At 42.3% G+C, this 21,854-nt stretch overlaps 1 pseudogene; it reads left to right on the top strand.

Moving 5' to 3' along the window:
* The first annotated feature begins 1,429 nt into the window (after window positions 1-1,429).
* LOC127080739 (probable LRR receptor-like serine/threonine-protein kinase At1g53430) lies at window positions 1,430-4,561 on the top strand (annotated as a pseudogene).
* The last annotated feature ends 17,293 nt before the right edge of the window (window positions 4,562-21,854 follow it).

Below are 21,854 nucleotides of genomic sequence, written 5' to 3' on the forward strand. Positions count from 1 at the left end.
TAGCCACATAAATTTCTTTTGTTATACAATCCGAGACTAAGAACGAATACATCAAATTTACCTAAGACTCTGGACATATAAGTCTTAAGCAAAAGAAAAATTACAAAGGAATACTCACTACTAGAATAAGTCATTTTAGCCTCCTAGTTTAGAGTCGGCCACCGACACGGACATTATTAGTGTCGGCTAAGCCTACACTAACGGACTCTATCTAGGTACATCTTTTAAGACAAGTTATTTTTTTATCAGTGTCGGCAAAACCGACTCTACTTGTTATGTTATCTTTGCAGAATGTTTGATTAATTTATTTAGAGTCGGTGAGACCGATTCTATCTAGTAGCATTATTTTTTAATTACTATTTATTTACTTAGAGTCCGCTGAGCCGACTCTACTCTTATTTTATTTATTAATTAGAGTCCGCTTGGCGGACTCTATGGAATTTTTTATTTCAGACCAAAAATTACGCGACAGCTTATTTCCCTCTTTCCTTTTCCCTCGTCATTTTTCACTCTCCCTCCATTTCATTTCACAAAACCAAAACCCTAATTCCATGCTAATTCGTGAATCCCTTTTTTCCCTATTTCGTGAACCGATTCGTGAATCCCTAATCCGTGAATCCATTGAAGAATCCCTAATTCCCTAATTCAAAATCCCTCGTTAAAGGGTTTCTGAATCATCAAAGGTAATGCATATTCATCTCAAGTGATTTCCATGGAGTTTTGGTTTAATGAGTATGAGATAGTCATATGTTTTATGTTTTCTGAATGTAGGTTTTCCAGAACTATCGGCTTTGTGGATGCTGGAATCAAGTTTTCTTTGCAAGTTTAGTATTGTTTCCAAATATGTTTAAAGTCTCCTTTAAGTCTGAAACTACGAAAATCAAATTATTTGCTAATTGGTTTTCTGAATGTAGGTTTTCAAGAATGCTCATCTTACTTAGTGGAGGCAGTAAGCAGTTGTTGAATGCAAGTTAATTTGGAACCGAAGCACTATATCATCCGGGATTTTGCAAAGACAACTCTTTCTCAAGGTTAGTCATCCCTATGTTAATTTGGAACCAGACTGAACAGTTAGTGTTTGCAATAGTTAGTGTTTGCATCAGTTAGTATTTCTCAAGGCTGGGGTTATAATTTATTTTGAAGGAAATGTTTTTTCTGGACTCAAATTTATTAACTGTTTGCATCAGTAGTGAAAGCTGTGTTTGTGAAAGCTGTATAGTTTCTATGATACTCCTATTATGAACATATGTGTGGTGTCAAATTGAACTCTAAATCTGAATTTAACTTAGCCATTTTAACTTAGCCATTTTACCTGAATAGCGATGAGTAGGATTAGCCATTTTACCATACAAATTGAACTCTAAATCTGATACAGTTGCAACTGCTACACCAGCTGACACAGCAGCCAAAGCTAAAACCTGCACCAGAAATGGTTTTCTTAAAAAATATGAACTCTCCCTGCAAGCTTCTTGAAAATCACAAGACAGCCTAAAGCCAATCCACACTATAGGCTTCCCGATCCAACCTTTTCTCTGTTAACTGCCTACCTTTCCTACCATTAGACCAAGTGAATTTATTTCCAAGAGTAGGGATATGGATGTAATGATTGGAATCAGACCAATGAAAGAAATCCTGCAATTGAGTTTGATGACAAAGAATATGAAGCCGACGAACATTTACGCGGAATTTCAAACTTTGTTGAAAGTGCTGATGGAAAATGGGCTTATAGCAGCACATGAGTATTTCTAGGAAATGAAAAAGCTGATTATGTGGCAAGAAATGTTTTCTCTTCGAATATTAATGAGTCTTCTGGACACTACTACCAAACAGCCCGCATTGCGCCGATATCTCTTAACTACTTTGGATTTTGTATGATGAAGGGAAATTATAATGTGAAACTTCATTTTGCTGAGATAATGTTTTCTAATGACCGGACTTTTAGCAGTTTTGGAAGGCGCATATTCGATGTTTCAATTCAAGTAAGTAATGAATACACAACTACTTCTTTCTTAGGCTTTGTTTGGTAAGTATCTTAATCAAGCACTTATAGCATAAACTTTTATCATATAAGTGCTTGCTTGTGTATAACCTATTTCTATAAAAAAGAGATACCACAAAATCAAACCCTTCTCATTTTAAAGCTATTTTCATAAGCTATCTTATAGAGTTTATGGAATTTAGTTGAAAACAGCTTATGGACATATCTTAAGTTGTTCCTATAAGCTCTTACAGACAGTTCTGCTTGTACTTATGTCCGTAGATAAACTCAAATAAACCAATCCAGACCGGCGCTTAGTTTCTAGTTTCGACCAAAATGTTGCTCATATTTTGTATCTGGTTTCTAACAAATCTAAAGTTCCGAATTTCAAAACTATATAATGACAGGGTCGTAAATATTTAAAAGACTTTAACATTATGGAAGAAGCCGATGGAGTTGGCAAGGGAATTACTCGGGACTTTAACGTTGATGTTAATGATAGCACCTTGCAAATCCACTTATCATGGGCAGGAAAAGGAACTAATGCAGTCCCTATGAGAGGTGTATATGGACCTCTTATATCTGCTATCACTGTGACCCCAAGTAAGTACTAGTTTTCATATCGTTTTGATTTCATAACCTTCTGTCAAATATACCAATTAAACTACATTGTATTTCATATTCTTAAAATCATTTATACTTTGCTTTAAACTTTAAAATTCCTTCGAATCGGTTGTCTGCCGGAGCAATTGCTGGAATTGTGATTGGATCATTGGCACTTGTTTTGCTGATACTTTTTGTCCTTTGGAAGATGGGTTACATTTTTCGGAAAGATCAAACAGACAAAGGTAAGATTTTAATTCTAAGTAAATAAAACATTTTCATGGTTGAACCATGGACCGCTTTATTTTCACTTCTTGTTCCTGAGTAAACCACTTATCTTATTGCAGAACTCCTAGAATTGAAAACAGGTTATTTCAGTTTGAGACAAATTAAAGCTGCTACTAATAACTTCGATCCAGAAAATAAGATAGGTGAAGGAGGATTTGGGCCAGTTTACAAGGTAAATTTAGATAAACTATATGTTAAAAGCTTTGAAAGGTTATCCTCAACTATGATACTGAAGGCATTGCCTATTTCGCAGGGTATATTATCAGATGGTGCTGTGATTGCGGTTAAACAACTCTCGTCCAAATCAAAGCAAGGGAACCGCGAATTCGTAAACGAAATAGGCATGATATCTGCTTTGCAGCATCCCAATCTTGTGAAACTTTATGGATGTTGCATTGAAGGAAACCAATTGCTGCTTGTATATGAATACATGGAGAACAATAGTCTTGCTCGTGCTCTTTTCGGTAAGGGCTTCATGTAACAGATTTTGGTTGTCTATATATGTTTCTGATAAGTTAAAATCAAACTTTAAAAGACAACTTTTCTTCTAGGTAAGCCAGAACAAAAGTTGAACTTGGACTGGCGCACGAGAATGAAGATTTGTGTAGGGATAGCAAGAGGTTTGGCCTATCTTCATGAGGAATCAAGGTTGAAAATAGTACACAGAGATATTAAGGCAACTAATGTCTTACTCGATAAGCATCTGAATGCCAAAATCTCTGATTTCGGGGTAGCCAAGCTTGACGAAGAAGAAAACACTCATATCAGCACGCGAATAGCTGGGACAATGTTAGTATTATACGACAATATTATAAAGTTTTGAATCCTAAAGACTTTGTTTATCATTCGTTGGCTTGCACTCATAGATTTAAATTGCAATTGTGGCCGCATGGACTGTAGTTGTCTACAATTTCCGGTCATGCTTGCAATGTTAACTACAATCTATGTATTTCTTGCTGCTATAATCATTTACACAGTCTTATCTAGAAATTGTTTCATTAAGTTTTTTAAAATCTCTGACACAAACCTACAAAACGTTTCCTTATCAGAGGTTACATGGCTCCTGAGTATGCAATGCGGGGTTACTTAACCGACAAAGCAGATGTATATAGTTTCGGAGTTGTAGCTTTAGAGATTGTTAGTGGAATGAGCAACACAAATTATAGGCCAAAAGAGGAATTTGTTTATCTTCTGGATTGGGTAAGCTACACTTGGTATCTCTTTTCATTGTAATTTCCTTTGTTTCAAAATTTATAATTACTATATCTTGCATGTCATTTAAGGCCTATGTTCTCCAAGAACAAGGAAACCTTCTGGAATTGGTGGATCCAAGTCTTGGTTCAAAATACTCAGCTGAAGAGGCCATGAGAATGCTGCAATTGGCACTCCTTTGCACCAATCCATCTCCAACTCTTAGAGCACCAATGTCATCGGTCATGAGCATGCTTGAAGGAAACACTCCAATTCAAGCGCCGATAATCAAGCGAAGCGATAGTGCTAGTGGCGCAAGATTTAAAGCCTTTGAGCTTCTATCACATGATAGCCAAACTAATGTTTCTTCAACATCTTTACAAGATAGTAGAGAGCTAAGAGGCAAATCAATGGATGGACCATGGATTGATTCTTCCATATCATATCCAAGTAAAGATGATTATTCTTCATCTGATAGGCTTATTTGAGATTTGATTATTCTTCCATATCATATGCAAGGCTAAATATTATTATAGACTTTTCTATGTTGACTTTAGGGTCGGTGACACGGACGCTATCTTTTTTTTTCATGAGTTTTATAAATTGACCTCAATGCCAGTCGATCGATGCATACAAAAAATGTTAACTTTTTTTGTTGACTTTAGAGTCGGACAGGGCAACGCTAAACATAATATTGACTTTTCATGGTTTTGAAACAATATAGCGTCGGTCCCATTAGTGTTCGCGTTAGCCTCCATTCCACCGAGGCTACGTAGCCTCGGTGTATCTTCAGCCGATGTTACACAGTAGCTTCGCACCTTTTATTCAAGGCCCGACACCGACGCTAAACCGACGCTAACCACATATTAGTGTCTGTTTTTCCACCTTTAGCGTCTGAAAGTGGCCGACGCTAATAACTGTTTTTCTAGTAGTGACTCAAAACAAGAATTATCTAGTCTTGAAGAGTACCCTTTCAATACAATGGCTTGCATGAAGCATTGGATATGAAAAGATACAAATATTACAAGATCTGAAAAGACTTTGATTCAAGGGAAATAAAGAAAAAAGAAAAAAGTAAGGCAGGTTATGAAGACTTCCAAATCTTGAGAGGAGGAAGAGGGAGCTAGGGAGTCCTTATGAAACATCATGATATTTATCAGTAACTCTTCATCACGAGGTTAAATAAAACCTCATCCAGATTTATAACCTTTTCTTGCAGAGAGATGAGTTCACCCAGAACTCGTTCAAAAGGAACGAAGAACCACTTTCTCTCAAGGAGAGGCAGTGTTATCTTTAGGAGGTTAAAGATTACTTTATGAAATTTCACTCTTAAGATTTAGTGAAGGAGAAATAGAAGATCACAGTCAGAGACTCCCAATTCTTCCAGCAGAACTATACTTTCATTGATGATCCCCAATTGGTTTCTCATGCCAAGGTTTGAGTTAGAGGCCATCTCAGGTTAGAAGCAAGAGATATGAGCTTTTGAAAACCATGGAAAGGTTGCACAACTGTGTCAACCAAGTTTGAGGGACATGTTGTAAAACCAGAATGAGAAATTTAGACTAATAAGGATCAAATTAAATAGGGAATGAAAAGGAAAAAACCAGAGAGAGAAAAGGTTTTAACACAACTAGATTTTGAAAATACAATACACAAAAAATATTTTCGAAAACCAACAAGTAAGATAAACAAGTACAAAGAAAAAGTAATACATGACAAGAGAGAGAGAGAGAGAGAGAGAGAGAGGGAGGCCAAAGAGAATACAAGGAGTAAAGCATTACTACTCTATAGATTCTGCCAAAATAGCTTCACATCTTCGCATAGATATTTTTTAGACACGTAGATTTTTATAAAAGTTTTAAATAATCCTTATTTTTTTTCTGAGTCTCAGAGCCTGATGTTTTTGAGAGGCTACATGTCATCAGAGTTTGTTCAAGAATTTGATGAAGCTACTTATGATTAACATTAGTCTATGATACTCCATATTCTTAATCAAACTTTTAAGAATAAGATCAGAAACCCTTTCTTAGATAAGAATTAAGTCTTTTAAAGAAAAAGGGTAAAACAGGAAAAATAACTCATTAAAGAGTTTACTTGAATAACAACACTATTGTGATCAAAACTTTTGAGCCCACAATACTTAGTTCTGAATAAAGAATATGAACAAGGATACAAAAGAATATTTTCCACTTGTTCTAAAAATTCATATGCTTACATATTATATAGGATAATCATGTATCAAGGAGATAGATACATAGACTATAGTAAACAATATCTCTTTCATAAAAGTTATCTAAATAAAAAAATAAGTTTAGACATACCTTGGTGTTACTTCTGAACATCTTCTGAATCCAACATTGTTCTTACTGATGTGAATCAGTCTTAAACACTCTTGTTGTTGAACCTGGTCCTATTTCAACACTGTCTTGGAGTAGTACTAGTGACCATAGTGTAGCACCACAAATTTGCACCTCCCATTTGTATATACATTCTCATTTTAGGTCATTAACATTGCATTGTCATTGCATAGTCCATCATGTCATCATGCAAGACTAATCAAGAGGTTTAACTGTGCAAGGCAACAAGAGCATTTTTTCCTGAGATCAAAGCCCTAGGGTAGTTCCCATGAGTTCACATGATTCAAGGATCATTTTGAAGTGGTTTGGCCAAGAATTGAAGGATCAGAACTCATCAGTCCATGTGCAAATCATCTGAAACCCTAAAAAGTCAACAGAAGTCAACTGTCAATTCAACTATGGATTTGGAGGTGGGAAATGGTTAGAGATGCCTCATTCATGTGTAAACAAGTCTCATTTGACATTTCAAACATCAACATTGAAGGATTTGAAGTCAGATCAAGACTTTCCAAAAATAGCAGGTGACCTGTAATTTGAAAGTTTCCAAAAAATGGAAAGGTTTTGGACCAACTTCAACTCAAGATTACATCATCAAGAAAGCTTCAAATGAAATTTTGTCCAACATGAAAGTTTAATATTTTTCTCTCCCATTTCTAAAACGTCCAAGATCATGAATTTCTCATGTGTGGTTGAGGAGTTATGGTTCAATCATGGCAAAGTGTGGTTCAAACTTCAAATGAGCATAACTTTCAAACCAAAAGGCCAATTTGAGTGGTTCTTTTTGCACATTGTGAACATTGTCTGTCTGTTTGCTATTCTCTATTGATTGTTTGTCTGTACAGTTGAACTGATTAGTTTAGATTTTTCACAGGTACCTAAGTTGCTTTGAGTTCTTTTGAACTTGCTTTTGCTTTGCTTGGTTGCTTAACCACTGAGGTATATTTTCTCTGACTTCATGTAGTCTGGAAGACCTGTCCTGTTATGTGGGCAGGCACCTGTCTGAAGCCCTCCTTAAGAGGCAATGCTTGTGAATGTTTACCTTTGTGCCAAGCAGGTAAAGACCTCTTAAGAGGCAATTGGCAGATAAAAGAGATGTGTAATCCATCTCCTGCTACTTAGTGTGTCATTCACTTTGCTCACACACCTTGTGTTGATGCATTGTGGATAATAACCCAAGATCATGTTGTGTCAGTCACTTGTGGAGAAGAGTTCCTACATTCTGAACTCCCACATATTCTATTTTGAGTCAAGCTCTCCCAGGCCAGGGATAAGAGTTGTGAGGTCTTATCCTCACTTCCCATTTCATCTGCTTCACCCTAACTCTCAATGTTAGGGTTAAGAGCTAACCACACCCCATTCCAGTTAGCTTGCTTTTGCAGCCTAGCCCTGTATGAGCCCAATTGTTTGCATATAGTGTGTGTACTTGCTTTTTGTGCTTGTATGTGTTTGCCTGTGCTGTTTAGGATAGCTTGCTCCCTGTGCAAGTTAGGTAGAAACCTCAACCTAGGATCATTGTGGATTACATGATAACTATTAGGCTCGAGTCAGTCTCCCTTCTAGTTGGTCATTTCCCAGTCTCTGGTTAGGTTAGAAGTTCTTTCCCTGCGTAGGGGAACTACGTCGCCCTGATCCTCATACCAGATGAGGTACGTAGGCAGGAGATGAGCTGATCTCTCTGGGCGCCCTTTTTCTTTTTCAACCCTTTGTGTGTGTTTGGAGTCTGACGTAAGTCCAGCGATTGGCAGTCGGTTTCCTGTGTGTGTGTTTGTTGGTTCGGAGTCTGATGTAAGTCCAGCGATTGGCATTTGGTTTCCAGGTTTGCCTGTTTGTGTGGAGTCTGACGTAAGTCCAGCGATTGGCAGTCGGTTTCCTGTTTGTGTTTTGTTTGGCGTGCGTTAGCCGAGCTACGAGTGCTCTGATTCTTCTCCGGTCAGAGAAGATACGTATGCATAGGATGCGACATCCTAGCGAGCACGTTTCCCCCTGTCCCGAACTACGTCGACTCTGATGTCTGTGCCTGACAGACTACGTAGTCCCAGGATGCGATATCCTGCCGAGTTAGTTTCTTTTGTCCGTCTGTGTTTCCTTCCAGCCAGTGTGTGGTGTTTGAGCAGTTTCTAGCAACCTTATCCTTTCTTTTGTGCGTGGATCCCGTCGAGTACGACGGATGCGTAGGGGTGCTAATACCTTCCCTTCGCATAACCGTCTACTGATCCCATCTCTCTTTGGTCGCGAGACCATGTCTTTTCCAGGTTTACCTCGAGCGTTTCCTTTCCCTCTTTTGGGATAAATAACGCACGGTGGCGGCTCTGTTGTTTCATTTTCCCGCCGGTTTTTCGCGCAATGCGACAACTGGCGTCTCTGCTAGGGATTTTAGAGAAGTTGACCTCTTGCTGGTCCATCTTCCCTAAGCGAGTCAGTCCTAGCGCTCTCTAGGATAGGGTTTGGTTGCTTTTGCTGTTTCATTTATTGCATTCATTTATTTATGGTTTGCATTTATGTTTGCATTCATCATATATTTCATCTGTGCTGGCTGTGCTGTGTTTGTCTCTCTGTTGGGGTGGGAGTTACATGAGGTAAAAGGCCCAATACCCAGGCTATGAGTGAAATCTAGGACACCTAGGAATAGAGTGATTCATGGGAAGCGGGTGGTATTGCGCCACTTAGCGGAACTTGATACCACGAGCAGTTCAGACTCTGATGGGGTATTATCGTTACATACTTCGGGTGTGTACATGATGATATTCTATGAAAGGGTTATTTATGCTGCATTGCTCTCGACCTTACCCTGGCCTAGATGACACCCGTGAGTGGGGAGGGGATGATCATTATTACAGGTACAGTTGGTGACTTGTCGGTGACTTGTTGGTGACTTGTGGTCTTGTTGGTGACTTGGTTCTTCAGATATGGGTCTCAGATGTTTTTTGGGTCTCAGATGATTTTGTGGTTCCGAGTTCAAGCCGAAGCTTTGATCCTGTGCTCCGAGATACACAGCCAGCCAGTCTTGTTTGCATCATTTGCATCATAGCATGTTTATTTTCAAAAAAATAATGCAATAAAAAAAGAAATGAAAAAAAAAAGAGAAAAAGAAAAGAAAAACTAATCTCTGCATGCATATCATTTCTCAGGTTCATTCAGGAGTCTATTCACTATGAGAGATGACATCCGTTCCCGAGTTGAAGCGGAAGACTTGCTCTTACAGTTTTCACCGTGAGCCTTTGACGTCCCTGATAGAGTTGAGCAACCTTGTGACCAGTGGTAATCAGAAGGGGTTTATTGATCAGTATGGGGATTTGTTGACACTGTTGAGGATGGTGGTAGATCCAGTGCCGTTGCAGACTCTTCTACAGTTCTACGACCCAGAGCTCCGTTGTTTCACTTTCCAGGACTATCAGTTAGCGCCCACCCTTGAGGAGTACTCTATTCTGCTGAATGTCCCGATCCAGTATCAGGTTCCTTTCTTGGATGTTCCGAAGGAAGTTGATTTCAGGGTTGTTGCCAGAGCTCTTCATCTGGGTATCAAGGAGGTGAGTGACAATTGGAAATCGAGTGGTGATGTGGTAGAGTTGCCTTTGAAGTATTTGTTGAGGATAGCTAGAGAAGAAGCAGAGACGGGAAACTGGGAAGCTTTTCATGCTCAGTTGGCCATCATGAGTTATGGGATTGTCTTGTTCCCGAGTATGCCTAACTTTATGGACTTTGCTGCAGTCACTATCTTCATTGGAGGAAACCCGGTTCCCACTTTGTTAGATGACACTTACTATGCTATTCACAGTAGGCATGGTAAGGGTGGAGCTATCAGATGTTGTCTCCCATTGTTGCTCAGATGGTTCTTGTCTCTCCTGCCAGTCAGTGGACCTTTTGTGGATGCTCAGAGCACTCATAAATGGACTCAGAGAGTTATGTCTCTTACCTCTTATGATATCAGGTGGCAATCTTACCGGATGGATGTGCGTAATGTCATCATGAGTTGTGGAGAGTTTCGTAATGTGCCACTCATAGGGACTAAGGGTTGCATCAATTACAATCCAGTTCTTTCTCTTCGCCAGTTGGGGTTTGTGATGAAGGGAAGACCACTTGATGCTGAGATAGCTGAGAGTGTGTATTTTGAGAAGCGGAGTGACCCTGCTAGATTGGAGCAAATGGGAAGAGCTTGGAAGACCATTGGTGTCAAGGATGGAGCTGTTCTAGGGAAGAAGTTTGCAGTTGCTGCCCTATGATAGGATGAAGCCTTTGCAAGCGCAACCACCTTTGATCCTTGCTGAGAGTGTACCTGCTGAGCAGTATAAGCAAGCCCTGATGGAGAATCGTCGGTTGAAAGAGAAGGAGCAAGATACCCAGATGGAGCTCTACAAAGCCAAAGCTGATAAGTTGAACTTGGCTCATCAACTCAGAGACATGCAGGGTGTAGATGCTAGTGGAGTAAAAGGCAAGAAGAGATCTTATGAAGAGATGGAGGCCTTGTTGAATGCAGAACATCGTGAGTGCTTGAGGTTGCAGAGAGTTGAAGCCAGTTATCAGAAGAAGATAAGAGACTTGGAGAAGCAACTCAGAGACAAAGACATCCAACTGAAGAAGGAAGTAGACTTGAGACATGCATCAGAGGGCCAACTTGGAGGAGAAGTTGTGGAGCTCAGAAGACAACTGAAGGAGAAGCTCACTCCTTTGTCAGAATGCTCAGAGTGTGACCTGTTGATAGACCAGTGTCACTATCTGAAGACTCTCATTCCTGGAAGCCATTTGTCTTAGCTTGTATCTCTGTTGTTTATGTTGAGAATCACCTCTAGGCTTGTTGGATGGGATTCATTGTTGTACTCTGATCATTTGAACCTTTTTTGTATGATCCTTGTTGCTCATATCTATAGAGTTGGCTGTTGATGTTTCACCTTGTGCTTAGTTATCTTGAGTATGTTGTTTCTTTGTTGTTTGTATTGCATGATTGTCGTTTCTTGAAAGATGAATGGGCTCTTGAATGCCTGAGAAATGAACATATCATGTGCATCATATGCATCATTAGCATCATACACATATCATTTTGCATAACAGGTGTTCTTGCCCGTGACTTCTCACTCTGGTTCCTGTGTTCAGGCAGGATAGCTGATCAACGTCCGCACCGCTACTCAACCAGATTGAATCAACAGAGGAGCATGGACCAAGTGCAAGCAGAGTTGGCTGAGATGAGGGCTAACATGGCCCAATTCATGACTATGATGCAGGCTGTCGTTCAAGGGCAAGAGGAGCTGCGTGCCTTAGCCCAGAGACAAGAAGCTGTGCTCCCACCACCTAGTCGTGCCTCACCAGTGGGTGCACCTGTTAATGACAATGTTGCTGCTGCTGCTCCCGCCAATGATTACACCGTGGGTGATGATTTGAGGGGTATTCGGATCAATGGACAGCCTCTTGCTGTAGAGACTGTTAATGCCAGAGCTACCCGGGCTCCGATTCGCCATCCTGCTCCCCTGGTTGACAAACAGGAGGACATGTTTACTCTCCTCAGTGAGGATGATGAAGTTGTTGGAAGAGTTGAAGAAAGAGATAGGAAGGTGGATGCCCTTGCTGAGAAGATCCGAGCCATGGAGTGTCAGAACTCTTTGGGTTTTGATGTGACCAATATGGGGTTGGTGGAAGGGTTGAGAATTCCCTACAAATTCAAAGCGCGCTCATTTGATAAATACAACGGTACCTCCTGTCCTCGCACCCATGTGCAGGCCTATTACAGAAAGATCTCTGCTTATACAGATGACGAGAAAATGTGGATGTATTTTTTCCAGGATAGCTTGTCTGGGGCTTCCTTGGATTGGTACATGGAACTGAAGAGAGAATCTATCCGAAGCTGGAGGGATTTGGGTGAGGCCTTCTTGAGGCAGTACAAACATAATATGAACATGGCGCCGAGTCAGACTCAGTTGCAGAGTCTTTGTCAGAAATCAGGGGAGAGTTTCAAGGAGTACGCCCAGAGGTGGCGTGAGTTGGCTGCACGAGTACAACCCCCTATGCTGGAGAGGGAGTTAACTGATATGTTCATCGGTACATTACAGGGAGTTTTCATGGACCGAATGGGGAGTTGCCCATTCGGTAGTTTCTCAGACGTTGTGATCTGCGGAGAAAGGACTGAAAGTTTGATTAAAGCTGGAAAAATTCAGGATGCAGGGTCCTCGTCTTCAAAGAAACCATTTGCTGGGGCACCTCGTAGGAGAGAGGGTGAAACCAATGCTGTGCAACACCAGAGAAGTACGAATAGAGGGCAATATCGCCAGGTGGCTGCTGTGACCATTCCAGCACCTCAACCTCGTCAACAGCAACAACCGAGAGTTCAACAACAGCCGCAACAACAACAACAACAACGTCCGTATCAGCCGAGACAGAGGATGCCAGATCGACATTTTGACCCGTTGGCAATGACCTATGCTGAGTTGCTACCTGAGTTGCTCAGATTAGGGTTTGTGGAGTTGTGTACAATGGCTCCGTTGACAAAAATATCGCCTGGGTATGATGCCAACGTGCGTTGTGATTTCCACTCTGGTGCACCGGGGCACCATATTGAGAATTGTCGGGCTTTTCATCATAAGGTCCAGGACTTAATTGACGCCAAAACTATCAATTTTGCTCCTGTGCCTAATGTTGTGAACAACCCTATGCCTCAGCATGGTGCGCATAGAGTGAACAATTTGGAAGGCGGTGAAGCTGAAGACTTGGTGGTCAGTGTTGAGGAGATTCAGACTTCACTGTTTGTTGTGAAAGACCGTTTGTTGAATGGGGGAATATCCCCGGGCTGTAATCAAGACTGTTCAGATTGTGCCGGTTCAGAGAATGGTTGTGATCAGTTGAGGGCTGGTATTCAGAATCTGATAGACGAGGGCTGTCTGCAGTTTAGTCGGGCCAAGAAAGAACGTGGGGTGGTGTCAACCGTCACTATCTATTTCAAACCGTCCGAGGGACGTGGCCAGAGAGTTGTTAGGGCGCCTACAACTAGTGGTACTCCTGTTACCATTTCTGCTCCCGTGACTGTCAGTACTCCAACTACTATTGTTGCTTCGGGTGGAAGGGCTGTTGATAGTAGAGCAGTGCCATGGAAGTATGACAATGCTTACCGCAGTAACAGAAGGGCTGAGAGTCAGATTAGGCCGGTGAATCAGTCTCCTGTGACTATTGGTGTGCCGAGTAGGGCTCCTGTGGTTGCAAGTCCAGTTGTGGATAATGTTGGGGGACCAGGAGGTTTTACCAAAAGTGGTCGTCTGTTTGCACCACAACCGTTGAGAGATAACAATGTTGAGGCTCTCGCCAAAGCTAAGGGTAAGCAAGCAGTGGTTGAGGAAGAACCTGCTCAGAAGGAGACGCCTGAGGGCTCGTTTGAGAAAGACGTGGAGGAGTTTATGAAAATAATCAAGAAGAGTGACTACAAGATTGTAGATCAGCTGAATCAGACTCCGTCCAAGATTTCTATCCTTTCATTGCTTCTGTGCTCTGAGGCGCACCGTAACGCCTTGTTGAAGATGTTGAATCTGGCTTACGTGCCTCAGGAGATTTCTGTTAACCAGTTGGAGGGCGTGATTGCCAATGTGAGTACCAGGCATGGTGTGGGGTTCACAGATTTGGACTTAACGCCTGAAGGTCGCAACCATAACAAGGCCCTGCATATCACTATGGAGTGTAAAGGCGCGGTATTGTCACACGTGTTGGTGGACACTGGCTCGTCTTTGAATGTGCTGCCTAAGAAGATTCTGGGTAAGATTGATGTTGAAGGGGTTATCCTCACTCCGAGCGATCTGATTGTTCGTGCTTTTGATGGATCCAAATGGTCTGTTTTTGGTGAAGTCACGTTGCCGGTGAAGATTGGCCCGGAGATGTTCAGTATTGTCTTCTATGTGATGGACATCCAGCCAGCACATAATTGCTTATTGGGGCGTCCCTGGATTCACGCAGCTGGGGCAGTTTCGTCAACTCTCCACCAGAAACTGAAGTATGTCTGGAACGGTCAGATCGTGACTGTGTGCGGTGAAGAAGACATTCTGGTGAGTCACCTAACCTCTTTCAAGTATGTAGAGGTGGATGGCGAGATCCATGAGACTTTATGTCAGGCATTTGAGACCGTTGCTCTTGAGAGGGTGGCTTTCACTGAGAAGAAGAAGCCAGGTGCCTCAATTGCATCGTACAAGCAAGCAGTGGAAGTTGTCAACTCTGGTAAGTCAGAAGGCTGAGGCAAGATGGTGGATTTGCCTATTAAAGAAGACAAGTTCAGAATTGGTTATCAACCTCTGCAGGCGGAGCAGGGTGTGCAGACAGGTCCGAGTACTTTTACCAGCGCTGGGCTGATGAATCACGGTGATATCTTTGCAACCAGTAGTGAAGACAGTGACAGTGATTGTGATTTAGACAACTGGGTTCGCCCGTGTGCACCAGGGGAGTCGATTAACAACTGGACAGAGAAGATGTGGTCCAAGTTACTCTTCAAACAGAGTAATTTTCTTTTGTTTTTCATTTTGCACAAAACCCTACGTTCTGCCCAAGGCTTAGTGGTTCATTGTAGGGCCTCATCATGTTTTTTCAATGATATCATTAATAAAGGACGTTTTGCAAACAATTTTGTGATCCCTGTCTTTCTATTTTTGTTTTTTCATTTTTCAAAAATAAAATAAAAATGGCAATGCTTTTGTTTTTGTGACTTTCTTGAACTCTTTTTTCTAAAATAAAGCATTAAACATGCAGAATCGATCTTACGGATCCCACTATGAACAGTTCTGTTATGGCTCAGTATGATCTCAATAATCCCATCTACCAAGCTGAAGAGGAGAGTGAGGAAGACTGTGAACTCCCTAAAGAATTGGTCAGATTGTTGAAGCAAGAGGAGAGGGTCATCCAACCTCATCAGGAGGAGTTGGAGATTGTTAATCTTGGTACTGAGGACGCCAGAAAAGATATTAAGATCGGGGCTGCTTTGAAAGAAGATGTCAAGAGAAGGTTGATTGAGATGCTGAGAGAATATGTGGAGATATTCGCCTGGTCGTATCAAGATATGCCTGGGTTGGATACCGATATTATGGTGCATAGACTACCTCTCAGGGAAGATTGTCCTTCGGTCAAGCAGAAGCTTCGCAGAACTAGTCCTGATATGGCGGTTAAGATCAAGGAAGAGGTTTAGAAGCAGTTGGATGCGGGTTTTCTGTCAGTGACCACTTATCCCCCGTGGGTGGCCAACATCGTTCCCGTGCCGAAGAAGGATGGCAAAGTCAGGATGTGTGTCGATTACCGGGATTTGAATAGGGCGAGTCTGAAAGATGATTTCCCATTACCTCACATTGATGTATTGGTTGATAATACAGCTCAATCCTCGGTTTTCTCTTTCATGGATGGTTTCTCTGGTTATAATCAGATTAAGATGGCGCCAGAGGACATGGAAAAGACGACATTCATTACACCTTGGGCAACGTTTTGCTATAAGGTGATGCCATTTGGGCTGAAGAATGCCGGTGCTACCTATCAGAGGGCTATGACGACTCTCTTTCATGATATGATGCACAAAGAGATTGAAGTGTACGTGGATGATATGATTGCGAAGTCGCAGACAGAAGAGGAGCACCTGGTAAATTTGCAGAAGTTGTTTGACAGACTGAAAAAGTTCAAACTGAGGCTGAATCCAAACAAGTGTACGTTTGGAGTGAGATCCGGGAAGCTGTTAGGCTTCATTGTCAGTGAGAAAGGGATTGAGGTTGATCCAACAAAAGTCAAAGCTATTCGAGAAATGCCTGAACCGAAAACTGAAAAGCAGGTTTGTGGGTTTTTAGGGAGATTGAACTACATTGCAAGGTTTGTATCTCACCTAACTGCCACATGTGAATCGATATTCAAGTTGCTAAGAAAGAATCAAGCAATCAGGTGGAATGATGACTGTCAGAAAGCTTTTGACAAGATAAAAGAGTATTTGCATAAACCTCCAATCCTTATACCTCCAGTTCCTGGGAGACCTCTGATAATGTACCTGTCAGTGACTGAGAACTCGATGGGGTGTGTATTGGGACAGCATGACGAGTCTGGTCGAAAATAGCATGCCATATACTACCTTAGCAAAAATTTTACCGACTGTGAAATCAAATATTCACAGCTTGAGAAAACTTGTTGTGCTTTGGCCTGGGCTGCTCGCCGACTGAGGCAGTATATGTTGAACCATACTACCTTGTTGATTTCTAAGATGGATCCAGTGAAATACATCTTTGAGAAGCCGGCTCTCACCGGACGTGTCGCCCGTTGGCAGATGATCTTAACAGAATATGATATCCAGTACACGTCACAGAAGGCCATCAAAGGTAGTATTCTGTCTGACTACCTCGCCGAGCAACCGATTGATGATTATCAGCCGATGATGTTTGAATTCCCTAATGAAGACATCATGTATCTGAAGATGAAAGATTGTGAAGAGCCTCTTGTCGAGGAAGGACCAGATCCTGATGACAAGTGGACAATGATGTTTGATGGGGCTGTGAATGTGAACGGCAACGGTGTTGGGGCAGTGCTTATCAACCATAAAGGTGCTCATATACCTTTTTCTGCCAGGCTGACTTTCGACGTGACCAACAACGAAGCTGAGTATGAGGCTTGCATCATGGGGATAGAAGAAGCCATCGATCTGAGGATCAAAACACTCGACATATATGGAGATTCCGCTCTAGTGATCAATCAAGTCAATGGAGATTGGAATACCAACCAGCCGCATTTGATTCCGTACAGAGATTACACCAGAAGAATACTGACGTTCTTCAAGAAGGTGAAGCTGTATCATGTCCCCCGAGATGAGAATCAGATGGCTGATGCCTTGGCTACTTTGTCTTCTATGATTAAAGTTCATTGATGGAATCATGTGCCACACGTTGCGGTGAATCGACTCGAGAGGCCTGCGTATGTGTTTGCAGCCGAGTCTGTTATTGATGAGAAGCCGTGGTACTATGATATCAAGAACTTCCTCAAGAGCCAGGAGTATCCTGAAGGTGCGTCAAAGAATGACAAGAAAACCCTAAGAAGGCTAGCTGGAAGCTTTTATTTGAATCAGGATGACGTGTTGTACAAGAGAAACTTTGACATGGTTCTGCTCAGATGCGTGGATAGACACGAAGCAGACATGTTGATGCAAGAAGTGCATGAAGGTTCTTTTGGTACCCATGCTGGTGGTCATGCAATGTCTAAGAAATTATTGAGAGCCGGTTATTACTGGATGACTATGGAATCCGATTGTTTCAAATACGCTCGGAAGTGCCATAAATGCCAGATCTATGCTGATAAGGTGCATGTACCACCAAGCCCTCTGAATGTCATGAATTCGCCTTGGGCGTTCGCCATGTGGGGCATTGATATGATTGGGAAGATTGAGCCTACTGCTTCTAATGGACATCGCTTCATCCTGGTTGCGATTGATTACTTCACCAAGTGGGTGGAAGCAGCTTCCTATGCTAATGTTACCAAACAAGTGGTCGCCCGGTTCATTAAGAAGGAAATCATCTGTCGTTATGGGGTTCCTGAGAGAATCATCACTGATAATGGTTCAAACCTCAATAACAAGATGATGAAAGAGCTTTGCAGAGATTTCAAGATTGAACATCACAATTCTTCTCCTTACAGACCGAAGATGAATGGTGATGTAGAGGCGGTAAACAAGAATATTAAGAAGATTGTGCGGAAGATGGTCGTGACGTACAAGGATTGGCATGAGATGCTACCTTTTGCTTTGCATGGGTACCGTACTTCAGTACGTACGTCGACCGGGGCAACCCCGTACTCCCTTGTGTATGGTATGGAAGCTGTCCTACCTGTTGAAGTGGAGATTCCTTCTCTGAGAGTTTTGTTGGATGTCAAGCTTGATGAAGCTGAATGGATTCGAACAAGGTTTAATGAGTTGAGCCTTATCGAAGAGAGACGGTTAGCAGCTGTGTGCCATGGGCAGTTGTATCAGAGAAGGATGAAGAGAGCCTTTGATCAGAAAGTGCGTCCTCGAAGCTATCAAACTGGTGATCTAGTTTTGAAGAGGATCCTTCCTCCCGGTACAGATAACAGGGGCAAGTGGACTCCTAATTATGAAGGTCCATACGTTGTTAAGAAGGTTTTCTCCGGTGGAGCCTTGATGCTTACAACTATGGATGGTGAAGATTTTCCGTCCCCTATTAACTCAGATGTAGTCAAAAAATACTTCGCATAAATTGACCCGCTGGACAAAAAGAATAAAAGAGTCCAGGCAAAAAAGGGCATCCCGGCGAACCAAAAAAAAATGAAAAAAAGAAGGTTCGGGCAAAAGTTAGGGATAAAGAAGGAAAAGAATTTGTACACCCGGTAAGTCGAAAACCCGCAAGGGCGGCTTAGGCAAAAATGGGTATCCCGGTGGATTGAAAACCCGAAAGGGCGGTCCAGGCAAAAGAGGGATTAAAGCGAAGACTACAGTCTGAGTTATTTGTACTTCATCGTGCTTCGTTGTCTACCATCTCCAAAGATGTGATCGGTCCAGTTATTCTTCTCAGAAAGCAAGGAATTTGGGAGGAAATTGATGATCTGTGAGTCATAACAGAATTGGGAAATAGTGGATGCCGTATTCACATTGCCATTAGGATAGATTTTTCCTTTTGTGCGCAATTACCTCTTTCTAGGATTTACTTCCCGATGTATTCGCCTTTTCAGGCCCAGTTTCAATCAATAAAAGTCGTTATTCAGATAAATAGCTCTCTTGTTTTTATTTTTACTGTTTTGTTTGCAAAAACGTCCGAATTTTTTATAAATATTGCATATAAAAACATGAAGGCTAGACAATAACGTGCAGAAAGATAAAACATTTGAAAATCATTTTGAATGTTGAGGACACTTGAGCGTATCTTGTCCATGCAATCCCCTGGGGCATGTTTGTTGTGTTGTTTTGCAGCTTGTCACCTTAGGATTCCTGGCTGAAGCAGATAAGCCATGGTTTGATCAGGGATGTTGTTAGCACTGTCTGGAAGTGCAAGAGGATGGGGATATTCCCCAACAGTTGAAGCAAGTTCGAGACTTGTCTCCCCAGCGTAGTCAAGATCAGGAATTCCTCAGCCGGATTGAGGATGATTCTCCAGTAGGTTTGGAAGTGACTGTTTCCCCAAGCAAGTCGGAAGGCTATCAGAATTGTTATCCCCTGCAGAGACGTCTGTGGAATTTTATTCCCCAGCAGGTCTAAGGATTTTTTACTCCACAACAAGCCCGGGAGTGGGTTTATTCCCCACTAAGTTTGAAGATTGTTAATCCCCACCGAGGTGGAAGGTTGTTGTATCCCCAGCGGAGGTGTCAGTGGAGTTTATTCCCCAGCAATCTGGTTTGAAGTATTGCTATCCCCAGCGTGGTCATGAACGCTTTTCCCCGGCAGGGTTGTGGATGTCTATCCCCAGCGTGGTCTGGTATATTATTTCCCCAACAGGGTGGTGTATGCATTCCCCATCAGGGTGTGGAGTGTTTTCCCTTAGAGGATCTCCCTAGCAGAGGGTTTATGTTGATGGTTTTCCCCAGCAGGTTCCCCGAGTGGATCAGGTTCGGCGAAGATTATTTCCAGCAGAGTTCATTCCACTTGTGGATGGGTCGTCCCCAGTAAAGTCGCATTGGTTGTGTCCCTAGCAGAGTCCCCGAGTGGATTGGGTCCAGTGAAGTTTGTTCCCTGGTGGAATCTATCCGTTCCCCAGCAGCAGTGCTATTCTCCAGCATAAGTGAGAAGTTGGTATTACTCCCCGCAGAGTATTCCTCAGACAGAGTATCCCCACAGAGTTGGAGAATTCTGTTCCCCAGCAGGAGTTCGTCATTTTGCATTTTGCATGTAGTAATCATTGCATCCTCAAATCGCGTAGCATTTCCATTCAATGTGGAGCATTACGCCATCGAAAAATTCAAACATATGCATTCATGTGTTAAACCTAATCAGACCGTATCCCCGGCAGAGGCGGATCGTTGTTCAACACCTGTACGACACATTTGCTACAGTTGCTCCTGACAGCATTCAGAGCTGATATTTCCCTAGAGAGGTTTATTTCCTCACCCGCTGGTGAAAGGAAAGTTTGATTCTCCCCAGTGAGATCCCCAACAAGTGTTTAGCCTTGCCTTGACGTGTTGTAGATGTCGTCCCTGTGATACCGGTAAGTGTCATGTCAACACCCGCGTGTGTTCTTTCTTTGGTGTCGGTAAACACCATTGTTTCGGTGTCGGTAAACATCGAGTCCCATTCCAGTCATCGGTAAATGTATGGTCGTCCCTTTATTGATGTCGGTAAACATCATCTTTCGATGTGCGTAGCGTCTATTCTTCCCCAGGATTCACCTCTCTGTTGGTGTCGATAAACGTTGAGTTTTTCCTATTCGTCCATTGACGTCTAGTTGTATCTCTTCCCCACAGGTCATCTGTTAATGTTTGTTCACCTCTCCGTTGGTGTCGATAAACGTTGAGTTTTTGCCTGGTCGTCCGATGACGTCTGGTTGCACATCCTATTCCCCAGTCATTCGTTAATGTCTGGTCGTCTTTGTTTGATGTCGGTAAACATCATCTTTCGATGTCGGTAAACATCGAGTCTCATCCCAGTCATCAGTAAATGTCTGGTCGTCTTTTGTTGGTGTCGGTAAACATCATCTTTCGATGTCGGTAAACATCGAGTCTCATCCCAGTCATCGGTAAATGTCTGGTAGTTCCCCAACCAGAGATCTCCAGTAGAGTCGTCGGTAAACGTCTTGTCTGGTTTCCGGTTGCAAATACCCTTTCTTTCCCCAGTGAAGTGGTCACCTCTCCGTTGGTGTCGATAAATGTCGAGCTTCTCCCGTTCGTCCGTTGGCGTCTGGTCGAGTCTTTTCCCAGTCATCCGTTGATGTCTGGCCACCTCTCCGTTGGTGCCGATAAACGTTGAGTTTTTCCCATTCGTCCGTTGACGTCTGGTTGTATCTTTCCTTTGATAAAAATCAAAATCCCCAGTAGAGTCGTCGGTAAACGTCTTATCTGGTTACTGTTGCAAATATCCTGTATCATATCCCGCAGAGTGCAAATTTCTACGGTTCTTCGGTATTCAATCCCTGATTACCTTGAAGGTCTGACAGCCGTCGCTCTCATCCGTTCAGGTTCCCAGTTGATTGAATAGGGGCAGCTGTAGCACCTCAAATTTGCACCTCCCATTTGTATATACATTCTCATTTTAGGTCATTAACATTGCATTGTCATTGCATAGTCCATCATGTCATCATGCAAGACTGATCAGGAGGTTCAACTGTGCAAGGCAACAAGAGCATTTTTTCCTGAGATCAAAGCCCTAGGGTGGTTCCCATGAGTTCACATGATTCAAGGATCATTTTGAAGTGGTTTGGCCAAGAATTGAAGGCTCATAACTCATCAGTCCATGTGCAAATCATCTGAAACCCTAAAAAGTCAACAGAAGTCAACTGTCAATTCAACTATGGATTTGGAGGTGGGAA

Source organism: Lathyrus oleraceus, chromosome 5, assembly GCF_024323335.1.
Source record: "Lathyrus oleraceus cultivar Zhongwan6 chromosome 5, CAAS_Psat_ZW6_1.0, whole genome shotgun sequence".
Classification (NCBI taxonomy): domain Eukaryota; kingdom Viridiplantae; phylum Streptophyta; class Magnoliopsida; order Fabales; family Fabaceae; genus Lathyrus; species Lathyrus oleraceus.